This window comes from Hypomesus nipponensis, chromosome 5 (genome assembly GCF_054491055.1).
Source record: "Hypomesus nipponensis isolate SF chromosome 5, ASM5449105v1, whole genome shotgun sequence".
Classification (NCBI taxonomy): Eukaryota; Metazoa; Chordata; class Actinopteri; order Osmeriformes; family Osmeridae; genus Hypomesus; species Hypomesus nipponensis.
In genome coordinates this window covers 10,967,234-10,979,642 of record NC_140365.1, presented here as the reverse complement: position 1 = coordinate 10,979,642, position 12,409 = coordinate 10,967,234, and the positions used below count along the sequence as shown (strand labels likewise).

The following is a 12,409-nucleotide window of genomic DNA, read 5'->3' as shown; positions in this document are numbered from 1 at the left end:
CCGGGGACATGACATTAGTTATTCACAACTCTAACAATGTCAAACACAACCCATAAGTCAACTGATCCTTGAGATTTGAAACAATTCAAACACAAATCACCTCATGTAAAATTTGTATAGAGATCCCAAAACATTAACCGGATTTGTTTTGGTCAGAAATGAGCTTGTAGACTTTTTCCATCGCCTGTCTTTTTTCTAAATTCAGAGATAAATGTGGAAACTTATAATGAGATGGCTATGAGCTGATTTGTGTAGGCTTGAAAAGGGGGATGGAATACAGCGAGACAGTGATTAAGATCTATTTCAGACATGGAGAAAGAACTGCAATTTTAAGCTTTGGACACTATCCCTCTTTATCATTTAATTATATCAGGTTTAATGTTTGCCTACTCCCTATAATCTAGCCTAAATCCACCGCACCATTATTATAACTGCGAATTGCCAAAAGTTGACATAGATTGCTTCGGTAGATCCTAACACATAAACTTAGAGACCTAATTGAGTTACTTTTGATGTAACTTTGTGGAATGTCTTACACTTTGTGTTACCTATTCACAGTGTAAGGTAAATACGGAACTGAACGCTATACTCCCTTCAAAATCACTAGTTTCAAGAGCTGGGGTCAATTCCCTTTCAATCCAAGTCATTTGAGTTCAGCTCTACCCAGCATCCAACCCTGGGCTAGCCCTTGCTACCAAGCATGTATTTTCCCAGTCAAATAAGTTCTGTCTTGCAAGTACATAAATATGACAAGGTGATCAAGCCCTGTCATTTAGCTTTTCAGCTGATTCAGCTTCACTGTCTTTCTCAAGGGGGAGTTTAGACACTCTCCTTAGCTATCTGGTTCTTTGGAGAATAATAAACTCCCCCGAGACCCATACAGTTCTAATGGGAATTTTGCTCAGGTAAAAGAATCCACGGCATGTTCCCTCACCAGTAGCTATGGGCCACTCTCTTGAACTAAACTCCCACTCTCCAGACTCTAAGGATTCCCATCATGTAGTTGCATGAACATGACTTCTTCACTGGTATCAAGCAACTCCAACTACCAGATGGTGGCTGCTGACCCTTGTGTGGGAGGACTAAGGTATCTGTGTTCAAAATAGCCAATAATTAGGAATACATAACTAAGTCAATTATTTCAATATCTGCTGACACAAGGCAAGAAAATGTTTGCTTCTTATTAGTGCTGCTAGACTTGTTGATCATTAATATTGTTTGTTCACATGATATTTAATCTTCAACTCTTCTTTTGATTTGCAGTTTTAAAGCCCTGTATTTTATACACACACACTTCAAGGAGACTAGGGTATCAGGCCAGATGAAGAGGATTGACGGACTGGTGAAGTCTCCCAAAATGGAACACACAGGATTGCGACAAAGGATGTTAGGCCTCTGTGTAAGGCTTGCACCTTATCAGGAGATGGAAAGTGTAGATTTATGTAGATATGTGACACCACTGCGCCACATCTACATATTTAATGCAGAGCTTGTTCTCTACTGAGCTGAGTTTTGCCCACAGAGCTCTTTTGCAATCACTTGACACTACCATGGTGCATGACAACCAACTCAAATGTTCCCATGGCTAGAGACCACAAGTAATGAGTCACTATGAGAATGTAAAGCATTTTAAGACTTGATATGTACATCACATTTTGTTTCTCTGAGCATTACAGACATTCAGTCAGTCTGAAAAAACTATTTTTTTTACTAAACATGTAATAGGTTGTTTTTCTGTTAATGTATTTAATAATCCTCCCTTTGTACTAACATGTCATCAGATACCTGCACCGTTATACCTTGGTTATGCGGGAGGGTTAATTAATGGATGCACTTGGGAAAATGCTGCCCCCCTCTTCATGCGTCTGCCTATGTCGCCTGTAGGAAGGACAGGCCCTGCCTTGGAATCACCGAAATGCTGACTTTATGAAGGGTTTAGTGCTTTGTGCTCATTTGTGGCGAGCCATTATCGACCTTAAGTAAATTAAGGTAAAGTATATATCGAAGAGGGTGTTTTTTCAATCGATTGCATTTCACCGAAGCAGACTAAAAGAAAATGATAGGTAGAACAATACCTTAACAGGCCTTCACTTTGTTGCGATTTTTCTGGATGGGTATTATGGGTTGGAGGAGTGAGAGTGCACAGGGCCAACAATCGGAGCCACTATTGCTTACCTTTGTGACTTATTGTGTTTCACAAGAGGTACTAAGACAATCAATAGCCTTCTCCTCCTATCAGACCCCATCGATTCATTGTCCCAGGCAAAACTTGGCTATGTTTCAGTGATCATCTCCTCTGTCCTAGTAATGGTAACTGGAGATTTGTCTTTGCCTTTCACAGGGTATAGCCCCCCCACACGTCCGCCTGGCCTACCAATTGAAAACAAATCCAAAAGTCTTGCTTTCAGGTCAGATAGTGATTTTGGATTAAAAGGGGGGGCTGTAAGTATGGGAGGCCAGCATTTAGTGATCATCAGTTAAATGTAGCACACAAAGGCAACTTTGTTTCACAATGATTATAATTGACCATGGAAATGGTATGTTATTACGAACAAAGTGTATCAAGGCGATTATCGAGAACGGCTGAAGGGTTCTCACAACTGCCACATAATGTCAACCTCATAAATCGCAAGTTCTCTGCAATTCCTCTCCCACTGCACATGAAGCGGGTCTTTGAAAGGTGAGGAAGCTTTGAACCCATTCCCTTTTGATTAGGCCTTCAGGACTACTGCCACTCTCACTGACTCTGTCACTCAGAAGAAGCTTAGCGTTTTCCTGGATCGCTGCCTCCTCTCCGTATAAATCCCTGCCTAATTGGGCATTTCAATGAAGAAACCATTGATTGGGTCAAGTTAAGAAGTGCCAGACACCTGCCCAGAACATGTCCTATTGGAAAAGACTGTGTGTTAAGCCCCAGCTCCTGTGAAGGCAATGGTGCAGTAGGGTGTTTTTGGTGATAATTAGTACTGTACTAACCCTACTTTAGCTCTTTCCCCCTACTCATATTCCCACTTGACTGCATGAGAGATAAAGAACATAGACACGCTCACAGTGGGGTCCTGATGGTCTCCCTGACACCACTAAAAGTTAGATTGTGACCTAGTTTTTGAATAGTTCAGCACATATTTATGGAGGCAGAGACATGTCAAATTGCATGACTAATCAGACAATCAATGTTGATAATATGATTAATAACTAATGCTGTTGTTTATGTTGGTGTACTGTCTATTTTGTTTAATAGTAACATTATTTATTTTGTTGTTATCTCAGAGTAGTTTTGAGAATATTTTGCGACTTTTCATATATAGTGTTTGAAGTATCAAGGACTATGGTGATGTGTAACAGTTGAACAAAAAATTACTTTTGATGGTTTTACAGGTTAAGAGGAATAAGCCGAGCTGTCACCCAACAAAACTTTCTGCCTTTCATCCTTGTTTTTTAGATTTGATAAGACTTCACAGAATGTTGTTGCTCTCTCTATCCTCTATCCTCTTATCAACAAATATTACTGTTCTCACCAGTGCAAAACTTGGCTTATGGTATTCTGTTCATTGTTTAACTACTGAATATGCAAAAAAAAGAGAACACTTTACATTAACTACAAACATGTGTTACTACTATGTGTTACTACATCTTATGTTACTACAAGTGGTAATATCTAACCCTACATGTGTAAATGGTAAAGGTTATCACAAAAGTGTAAGAAAGAACACTATGGGGAAGGGTGTAGGGTACCTGGATGTTGTTAAGGGGCAGTTGCATGTTGTTTTACTGAAACAAGATCAACAATGTTAACATTCACCCAACAAAAGCGCAACGTCTCCCATACCAAGTTTCACTTGTGTAATAACAAAAACATAATATGTTAATACATATAATTTTTTGTAAGGACAATCTGTTACCATATGTATGGCTTTGTAGTTACATGGTAGTAGTTCATGTAACCTTGACATAAAGTGTCAAATGTAATGTTTTTTTTACTTTACTTCGCTGAATGTGAGCTGAGGTGAGATATATCCTCATTGCTTCATAAAGTGCATTACAAAAATCATCCTATCAAATCATCATCCTAAACATGAGTTAAATACCTTATCATTACCACAACCCTACATGAGTACAATATGAAAAAATATTATATTGCACCTAAAAATTCAAGTTTACTTCAAAATCCCCATCCAAAATATTAAAGTTAACCACCTTAGCCTCTTTCTTCTGTGTTCACTGTTAATTTTGTCTGTTGAAGGGGGGTGACAAAGCCCATGCGGTGAAGCATTTCTAATGGAGTGACCAGACAGCCTGCTGCACCAGTGTGTTTACTCTGATGTGCTGGGAGGAAGTTCAATAGTAAAGTGGTGGACAAGCTCTGGGGAGTTGTGTTTACAGATGGAGATAATTACTTGCACAGAGGCAGTGCCGCAAATGATGAAATACCTTAGGGTGCTTGGCAGTAAATCTTTTAAGCCTGGAGTTTGAGGCCCTGCATGCATCTGTATCAACTCTGAGAGCATAATGGGAGAGCTAATAAAATACTGCGAAGCTCTGCCAAAGGACAAAATGTTGAAAAAACACAAAAAAACTATTGACTACTCAAAATGACCTTTTCACAAGTGGTATGGAGAAAGGACGATAGTTGTTGTTCCTTGGAACTAGACTTGAGGGATGGTCTGGAAATGTCTTAAGACAGCCATGAGGATCTTAAGGTTTTGTGCCTTTTGTACTGTTTTTGCTCTTTCCAGCACATACTATTTAAACCTGGGGAGTGTTCCAGAATTCGGGTTTAACAAACTGTAAGCCTAACCCTGAACTCTGAGTTGATGTGACAGGTGGGAGGGGGATAAACCAGGGAGCCATTTGGTTCACCTGGTTCTGTCACATGACCACCTTAATTTCAATTAAATGCAGGTAGATGGCATACCACAGTTAGTGTTGTTTTCAATCAGAGCTGGCCGGCGGTGATAAATTGGAAGCGGGTAAGGACAAGCGTCACCACGTAACCCATGTTTACAAATGTTTGTGTTTTAATTGAGATTTTAAGACAGTAAATGTGAGGTGAATTAAACAGAGTAAATTGTGGGAGTAAATGAGTAATGTTTATACTGTTGTATTGATTATGCATTGATTGTTGTTGTAGTGTCCTGTGCTAGAAACGCATGGTTCCCATCTGAAATCGGACCTCAGCACAGACGTAAAGGTATTAATTGACCAGTGTAATATTATGTAAAACCTGTATGTTTTGATACACAAGTGGCTAAAATAATGTCTGCTATTTTCAGGGATCATTAGTAGCCACTGTTTTTCCCACCGTAGAATTTCAACTAGTTAAAACATTCGCTGTTCCCCAGCCTAATGCCTATTACAGGACAGCAGTTCAGGGCTTGCAGTTTGCCGTTGAGTGCCTTTGTTATGTAAACCACCTCCAAGTTTTGTGTGTCATTTATTTTATTGGACGGGCGTTATTCTGTCCTTTTTGTTTCTTTGCAGTGAGAGTGCCCCCCTTGTGTTTGGATTGATTTAATTATATTAGTTTGATTTGACTTTATGTAACAGGCAACGTAATAAGATCGCAGCCTTGGTGCAGCTTGTTGTGCTAGTGGCTCGAGGGAACACCAACTGTACCATAAATAAAGTGCATTATTTTTGTACGCCGCCTCCTCCCCTTTTCATTTAATTGAACACACCTTCGTGATAACTACTGTTCTAGCTTACCGCTGGCTCTTGGTGAAGAGCCAGTAGGGTGTAGGTTACATTTGGCGCTGCGAGTAGGGTTGGAGGTGGTGTGAAATTTTGCCTGGCTACTTGTGTATATTTTGTTGTTTGTTAGATACATATATTTATTTCCTTTGTGGAGGTGGTTATTTTAAAAGGCATTAGATTGGTGGGGAAAACAGTGGTTACCACGAGGAAGATTCATCACACTTCGCTCTCAAGGTTGGCTCCTCATCATCAACATGTCTGATACCTTGGAGGAACAGGTTAGGGCTTTGACAGAGCTGGTTAAACAGCTTCAAGCTGATAACCAGCAACTTAGAGGACAGGCAGGTCCTTCAAATATATCAGACTCTGACCAGGATTCTCTCAACAATCCTACTAGGCGAACCTCTGTTGAGCGTCTGTTATGTCTACCTAGAGAAAGAAAATGTCCAAGGTTTTCTGGTAAAATGTCTGTTGACAATATGTCTGTAGAAGACTGGTTTGAGGAGGCAAAGCGGTCATTGGCGGTCCGTCCTATGCCTGGACTTGAGCAGGCTTTGTTTCTGTATGATTTATTGGATGGAGAGGCTAAGCGGGAAATTAAGTTTAGTCCAGCAGCTGATCGCAATGACCCACAGAGAATTTTTGCCATTTTGAAAAATAACTTTCGTTGCTCCAAATCTCTTAATGCTTTACACCGCCAGTTTTATCACCGCCGGCAGTTTGAAAGTGAATCTGTGAGGGAATATTCCCATGTTTTAATGGAGTTAATGGAACAGATTAAGGAGAGGGATGATGATTTAGAGCATTCGGATCGCGTCCTCCGTGACCAGTTTGTCGAAGGTCTCCGTAATGATAAACTGCAGGGTGACTTGCTGGATAAAATCTCAGCTAACCAGCGGTTACTTTTTAGGGATATACGAAATGAAGCCCTCGATTGGCTTAATAGGCGTACACAAACCACCCCCCGAGCCCGTGCATATTCCTGCAATTCCTATGAGGCAGACACTAATGCCGTTACAGCCAGTCCCTCCTCTGAGTTTACAGAACTGAAGGAGTGCCTTCGCAAACAACAGTCTCAGCTTGATGTAATTTTAGCCCAACTAGGACAGTCACGCAGTCTTACCAGTTCCACTCACAGACCGGCAGCAGCTCAGCCTAGGCCCTACAAGTTCCAGGCAGATGGGAAGCCCATATGCTTACGTTGTAACCAAGCTGGCCATATAGCTAGAATGTGCAGGGTTTTCATTCCAGGAGGTCAGGGGGTAGCAACACGGAGTGACTACCCTGGCGGGGTGCAGACTACGGTAACCACCAACAGTGTGATGCAGCCGGAAAACTAGCGCCCTCTGGTGTTGGGAGCTTGACACCGGGGGGGGGTTTGATGGGCTCAAAACAGAAGACTTCCTCTACTAACACCCGTCTTATCGGAAGTTGTCCAGTCATTGACATTCGTCTTGGGGGTGTACTTACACGCTGCCTCCTCGATACTGGCTCCATGGTAACAACGGTGACTGAGAGTTTTTTTCGGCAGCATGTACAACCTCAGACCACTGAAGCGATGCAGCCATGTGATTGGCTACAGCTTAAAGCAGCTAATGGGATAGCCATTCCCTACCTGGGTTATCTTGAGCTTGACTTAGAGGTGCTGGGCAAAGCCCTCCCAAAAATAGGAGTGTTGGTGGTTAGAGATGCACTGGACCCCACCACGCGGCAACAGAAGTTGGCTGTACCAGGCTTGCTGGGAATGAACGCTATTAGTCCCTGCTACCAAGAACTGTTCAAGGAACATGGGCAGGATCTCTTCCATTGCCCGCCAGTACAGGCCGCGGAGAATGGATGGAAACAAGCGTTATCTGAATGCCAAAGCTTGGAGCGCATCTCTGGCTCTGGGTGCATTGGGAAGGCAGTAGTACAGCCAGGTCCCACTCTTCGTATACCGGCTGGGTGCCTTAAGTTTGTGCAGGCCACTTGCTCGCTTGTCCCAGGCTCTATTGTGTCATGCTTCCTCGAGCCCCTACCCTATGGAGAAGGGCAGTTGCCTGTGCATCTCCTTATCTCGTCTGCCTTATTGCCCATTACTCAGGGCAAAGTGAATGTACCAGTGGTTAACGTAGGGATAGAAGACCAGTGGCTCCAACCCCGCAGTATACTGGGAACCCTTCACATAGTAGACTCCACCTCTGGTGATGGTACAGGTAACGAGCAGGTAGCTCTTGTTCAAGCAGCAGGGGCTAGCACCATAGCCCCGGTAGATTTCGGGGGGGTACCTTGGCCAAACCTTTCATGTTCACAACAGCAGGAAGCTAGGGCCCTTCTAGAGCAGTACCGAAGGGTATTCAGTGAACACGACGGGGACTTGGGTTGTACAGCACTAGTCCAACATGAGATACACTTAGTAGAAACAACCCCAGTACGGCAACGTTACCGGCGTCTGCCTCCATCTCAGTTTGCACAAGTCAAGGCTCATGTACATGAACTGGTAGGGAAGGGGATAGTTCAACCTAGTTGTAGTCCATACGCTTCACCTATCGTAGTGGTCCAAAAGAAAGATGGTACAATCCGCCTTTGTGTGGACTATAGACAACTTAATGCCAAAACAAGAAAGGACGCATACCCTCTTCCAAGAATAGAGGAATCCTTGGATGCACTAACGGGGGCCACACTGTTTTCGACTCTAGATCTGGCCTCTGGATACCATCAAGTTCCCATGGCTGAAAAGGATAAAGATAAGACTGCCTTCTGTACACCCTTTGGGTTATTTGAATTTAATCGCATGCCCTTTGGCCTATGTAATGCCCCGAGTACATTCCAGCGCCTGATGGAAAGAATCTTTGGCGACCAAAGTTTCCACTCATTGTTGTTGTACTTGGATGATATTGTGATTTTTTCATCCTCGTTTCAACAGCATTTACAACGATTACAAGTGGTATTGGGTAGACTCGAGGAACACAACTTAAAACTTAAATTGAGCAAATGCCATTTTTTCCAAGAGGAAGTACAATATTTAGGACATGTAATATCAGCTCGTGGAGTGGCAACTGACCCAGATAAGATCCGGACTGTCCTGCAGTGGAAACGCCCTTCCACCCTGACTGACCTGCGTTCATTTTTGGGGTTTGCCTCTTATTACCGCAGGTTCGTGGCAGGCTTTGCCAGGCATGCAGGGCCTTTACACAAGCTCGTTGCAGCAGTCCAAGGGAAAGGAAAGAAAAGGGGTGGATCTAACGCTATGCTGGGGAATCTCTGGAATGACCACTGTGAACAAGCATTCGAAACACTGAAACAGAAACTTGTAAGTGCCCCAGTTCTCAAGTATGCAGACTTCTCAAAGCCATTTATCCTTGAGATTGATGCCAGTCACCAGGGCCTGGGTGGGGTCCTGTCTCAGGAAGTGGACGGAAAGAGACGTCCCAGTGCCTTTGCCAGTAGAACCTTGCGACCATCTGAAAGAAACATGTCGAACTACAGTTCGATGAAGCTAGAGTTTCTGGCATTGAAATGGGCGGTGACGGAGAGGTTCAGGGAATATTTGCTCGGGGCCAAATTTATTGTCTATACAGACAACAATCCCTTAAGCCACCTGCAGACTGCCAAGTTAGCTGCAGTTGAACAGAGGTGGGCCTCCCAGTTGGCAAGTTTTGACTTTCAGCTGAAATATCGCCCTGGTACAGCAAACCAGAATGCCGACGCCCTGTCACGTCAAAATCGTGATTTGTCTCCACAGCTTGTCACAGCAGTCGTCTCTGGCATCACGGTCCCAATGGAGTTGAGGGTGCCCGAGGTACTAACGGAACACCTGACACGACAAGCAGTGATCGCCACCATCGATGCAGCTCCCATCCGCTTGCCAGCAGACCTACGAGCACTCCAGGCAAAAGACGTGGTGATTGGGGCCTTTTTGGCGTACTGGAGGAGGGCCCGGCCGCCAAATAGACAGGAGAGACCACAGGAAGCCACGATGGTACTGGAGCTAGCTCGTCAGTGGCGCAGAATCCGAGAGCAGGATGGCATCTTGTATCGTGAGATTCAACGACCCCCAGCGCGGAACCTTAAACTACAGCTACTACTACCAAAAGTTCTGCTCAAGGAGGTATTAACAAGCTTGCATGACAATCATGGCCACCAAGGGGTGGAAAGAACTACTGAACTAGTCCGTCAGAGGTGTTACTGGCCTAGGATGCGTCGGGACATTGAGCAGTGGTGCAAAGAATGTGAGCGGTGTTCTCTAGCCAAGGGAGTGGTTCCTACTGCACGCACCTATGCAGGCCACCTGTTGGCCACCAAACCACTGGAAGTTGTCGCTATTGACTTCTCAACCATGGAAAAAGCAAGTAATGGCTATGAAAATGTTTTAATTGTTACAGATGTGTTTTCCAAATTCACCCAAGCTTATCCAACTGCTAATCAGCAGGCAGAGACTGTGGCCAAGGTCCTTACGGAAAAGTGGTTCTACTCCTTTGGGGTGCCAAAAAGAATCCACTCAGACCAAGGCCGGTCCTTTGAGGGAGAATTGCTGAAGCGTTTGTGCAAGTTGTACGGGATCAACAAAAGCAGAACCACTCCCTATCATCCGCAGGGAAACGGGCAATGTGAACGTTTTAATCGCACACTCCATGACCTTTTGCGGACCCTGCCCCCTGAGAAGAAGAAAAGGTGGCCCCAAGCCCTCCCACACTTGCTGTTTGCATACAACACATCTGTGCATCAGACCACGGGTCATTCCCCATACGAACTCATGTTTGGGCAGAAGCCCCAACTTCCGGTGGATTTCTTGCTGGGGCTGGGAGCAGCAGATCCAGATGATACACCCCCAGCCGATTGGGTCACTACCCACCAAGAACACCTTGCTGAAATTTACGCTGACGCCAAGAGCCGTCTGGAGGCAGCAGCGGCCACTAGAGAACGTTACAGTCACCTCCCACCCCTTATCCCAGTGAATACCAGGGTGTATCGTAGAAGCCATCCACTCGGCCGGCACAAAATCCAAGATTTTTGGGATCCAAGAATATACAGAGTGGTGAAATGCCGGGACGACAAGGGTCTCGTGTACCATCTTACACCTGAAGATGGGTTGGGTCCAGACATGAATGTCCACCGCTCCGAGTTGCAAGCTCTGCCAAGCCAGGATAAACCACCGGTGGATGCTCCTTGGGACATGCTATGTGGCACACCAGAAAATGAGAGACAAAATATTAATGAAGAGGATGAGGATGAGGTGTGGTTTCAAGCTCTACCTATTCTGCCAGATGCAAGGCCAGGCTGCGAAGTTGGACAAGATGGGACAGTGACTGGACCACAACTGGACAACAACTGCCCGCCACAAGTTGACCAGGCAACCCCAATGACAACAGTAGTTGGCACAGGTAGCTCCTCTCCAGAGGTGGAGTCAGACCCACCCCAAGAAATGATGCCGTTGGGAGAAGACCCAGTGAGACGCCCAAGACGGGCACGAGCAGGCCAACACTCCAACCCCTTCCGGTTGCCACAGTCAGTTACCCAACACCTAGAAGCCCAACAAAACGCCATTCGGTCAGTAAACCTTACCCCCAGCTACTATTTTAGGCCATGGCATTAGAAAGAATAGATCAACGGCACCGGGACGGTGACCTTTTAAAGTGGGGGAAATATGTGACAGGTGGGAGGGGGATAAACCAGGGAGCCATTTGGTTCACCTGGTTCTGTCACATGACCACCTTAATTTCAATTAAATGCAGGTAGATGGCATACCACAGTTAGTGTTGTTTTATCCGGCGGTGATAAATTGGAAGCGGGTAAGGACAAGCGTCACCACGTAACCCATGTTTACAAATGTTTGTGTTTTAATTGAGATTTTAAGACAGTAAATGTGAGGTGAATTAAACAGAGTAAATTGTGGGAGTAAATGAGTAATGTTTATACTGTTGTATTGATTATGCATTGATTGTTGTTGTAGTGTCCTGTGCTAGAAACGCATGGTTCCCATCTGAAATCGGACCTCAGCACAGACGTAAAGGTATTAATTGACCAGTGTAATATTATGTAAAACCTGTATGTTTTGATACACAAGTGGCTAAAATAATGTCTGCTATTTTCAGGGATCATTAGTAGCCACTGTTTTTCCCACCGTAGAATTTCAACTAGTTAAAACATTCGCTGTTCCCCAGCCTAATGCCTATTACAGGACAGCAGTTCAGGGCTTGCAGTTTGCCGTTGAGTGCCTTTGTTATGTAAACCACCTCCAAGTTTTGTGTGTCATTTATTTTATTGGACGGGCGTTATTCTGTCCTTTTTGTTTCTTTGCAGTGAGAGTGCCCCCCTTGTGTTTGGATTGATTTAATTATATTAGTTTGATTTGACTTTATGTAACAGGCAACGTAATAAGATCGCAGCCTTGGTGCAGCTTGTTGTGCTAGTGGCTCGAGGGAACACCAACTGTACCATAAATAAAGTGCATTATTTTTGTACGCCGCCTCCTCCCCTTTTCATTTAATTGAACACACCTTCGTGATAACTACTGTTCTAGCTTACCGCTGGCTCTTGGTGAAGAGCCAGTAGGGTGTAGGTTACATTGATTTACCCTAAAATGGGATACCAGAACATAACTATTTGAATTAGTTAAAATAGTGCACAGTGTCCGTGATGCAGTCGGTGATTAAGATGTCAGGTGAAATACACAAATACAGATTCCTTGAATTATATATAGTACATAGTGGCTGTGATTAAATTGGTGGCACAC

The 12,409-nt window shown here is 44.2% G+C and overlaps 1 long non-coding RNA gene across 1 annotated transcript; it reads left to right on the top strand.

The window, feature by feature from the left end:
* Positions 1-4,827: 4,827 nt before the first annotated feature.
* Positions 4,828-12,137, top strand: LOC146288702 (uncharacterized). The gene is made up of 2 exons (XR_014755193.1): positions 4,828-5,972; positions 11,627-12,137. It is a non-coding gene; the product is annotated as an uncharacterized LOC146288702 (long non-coding RNA).
* Positions 12,138-12,409: the final 272 nt, after the last annotated feature.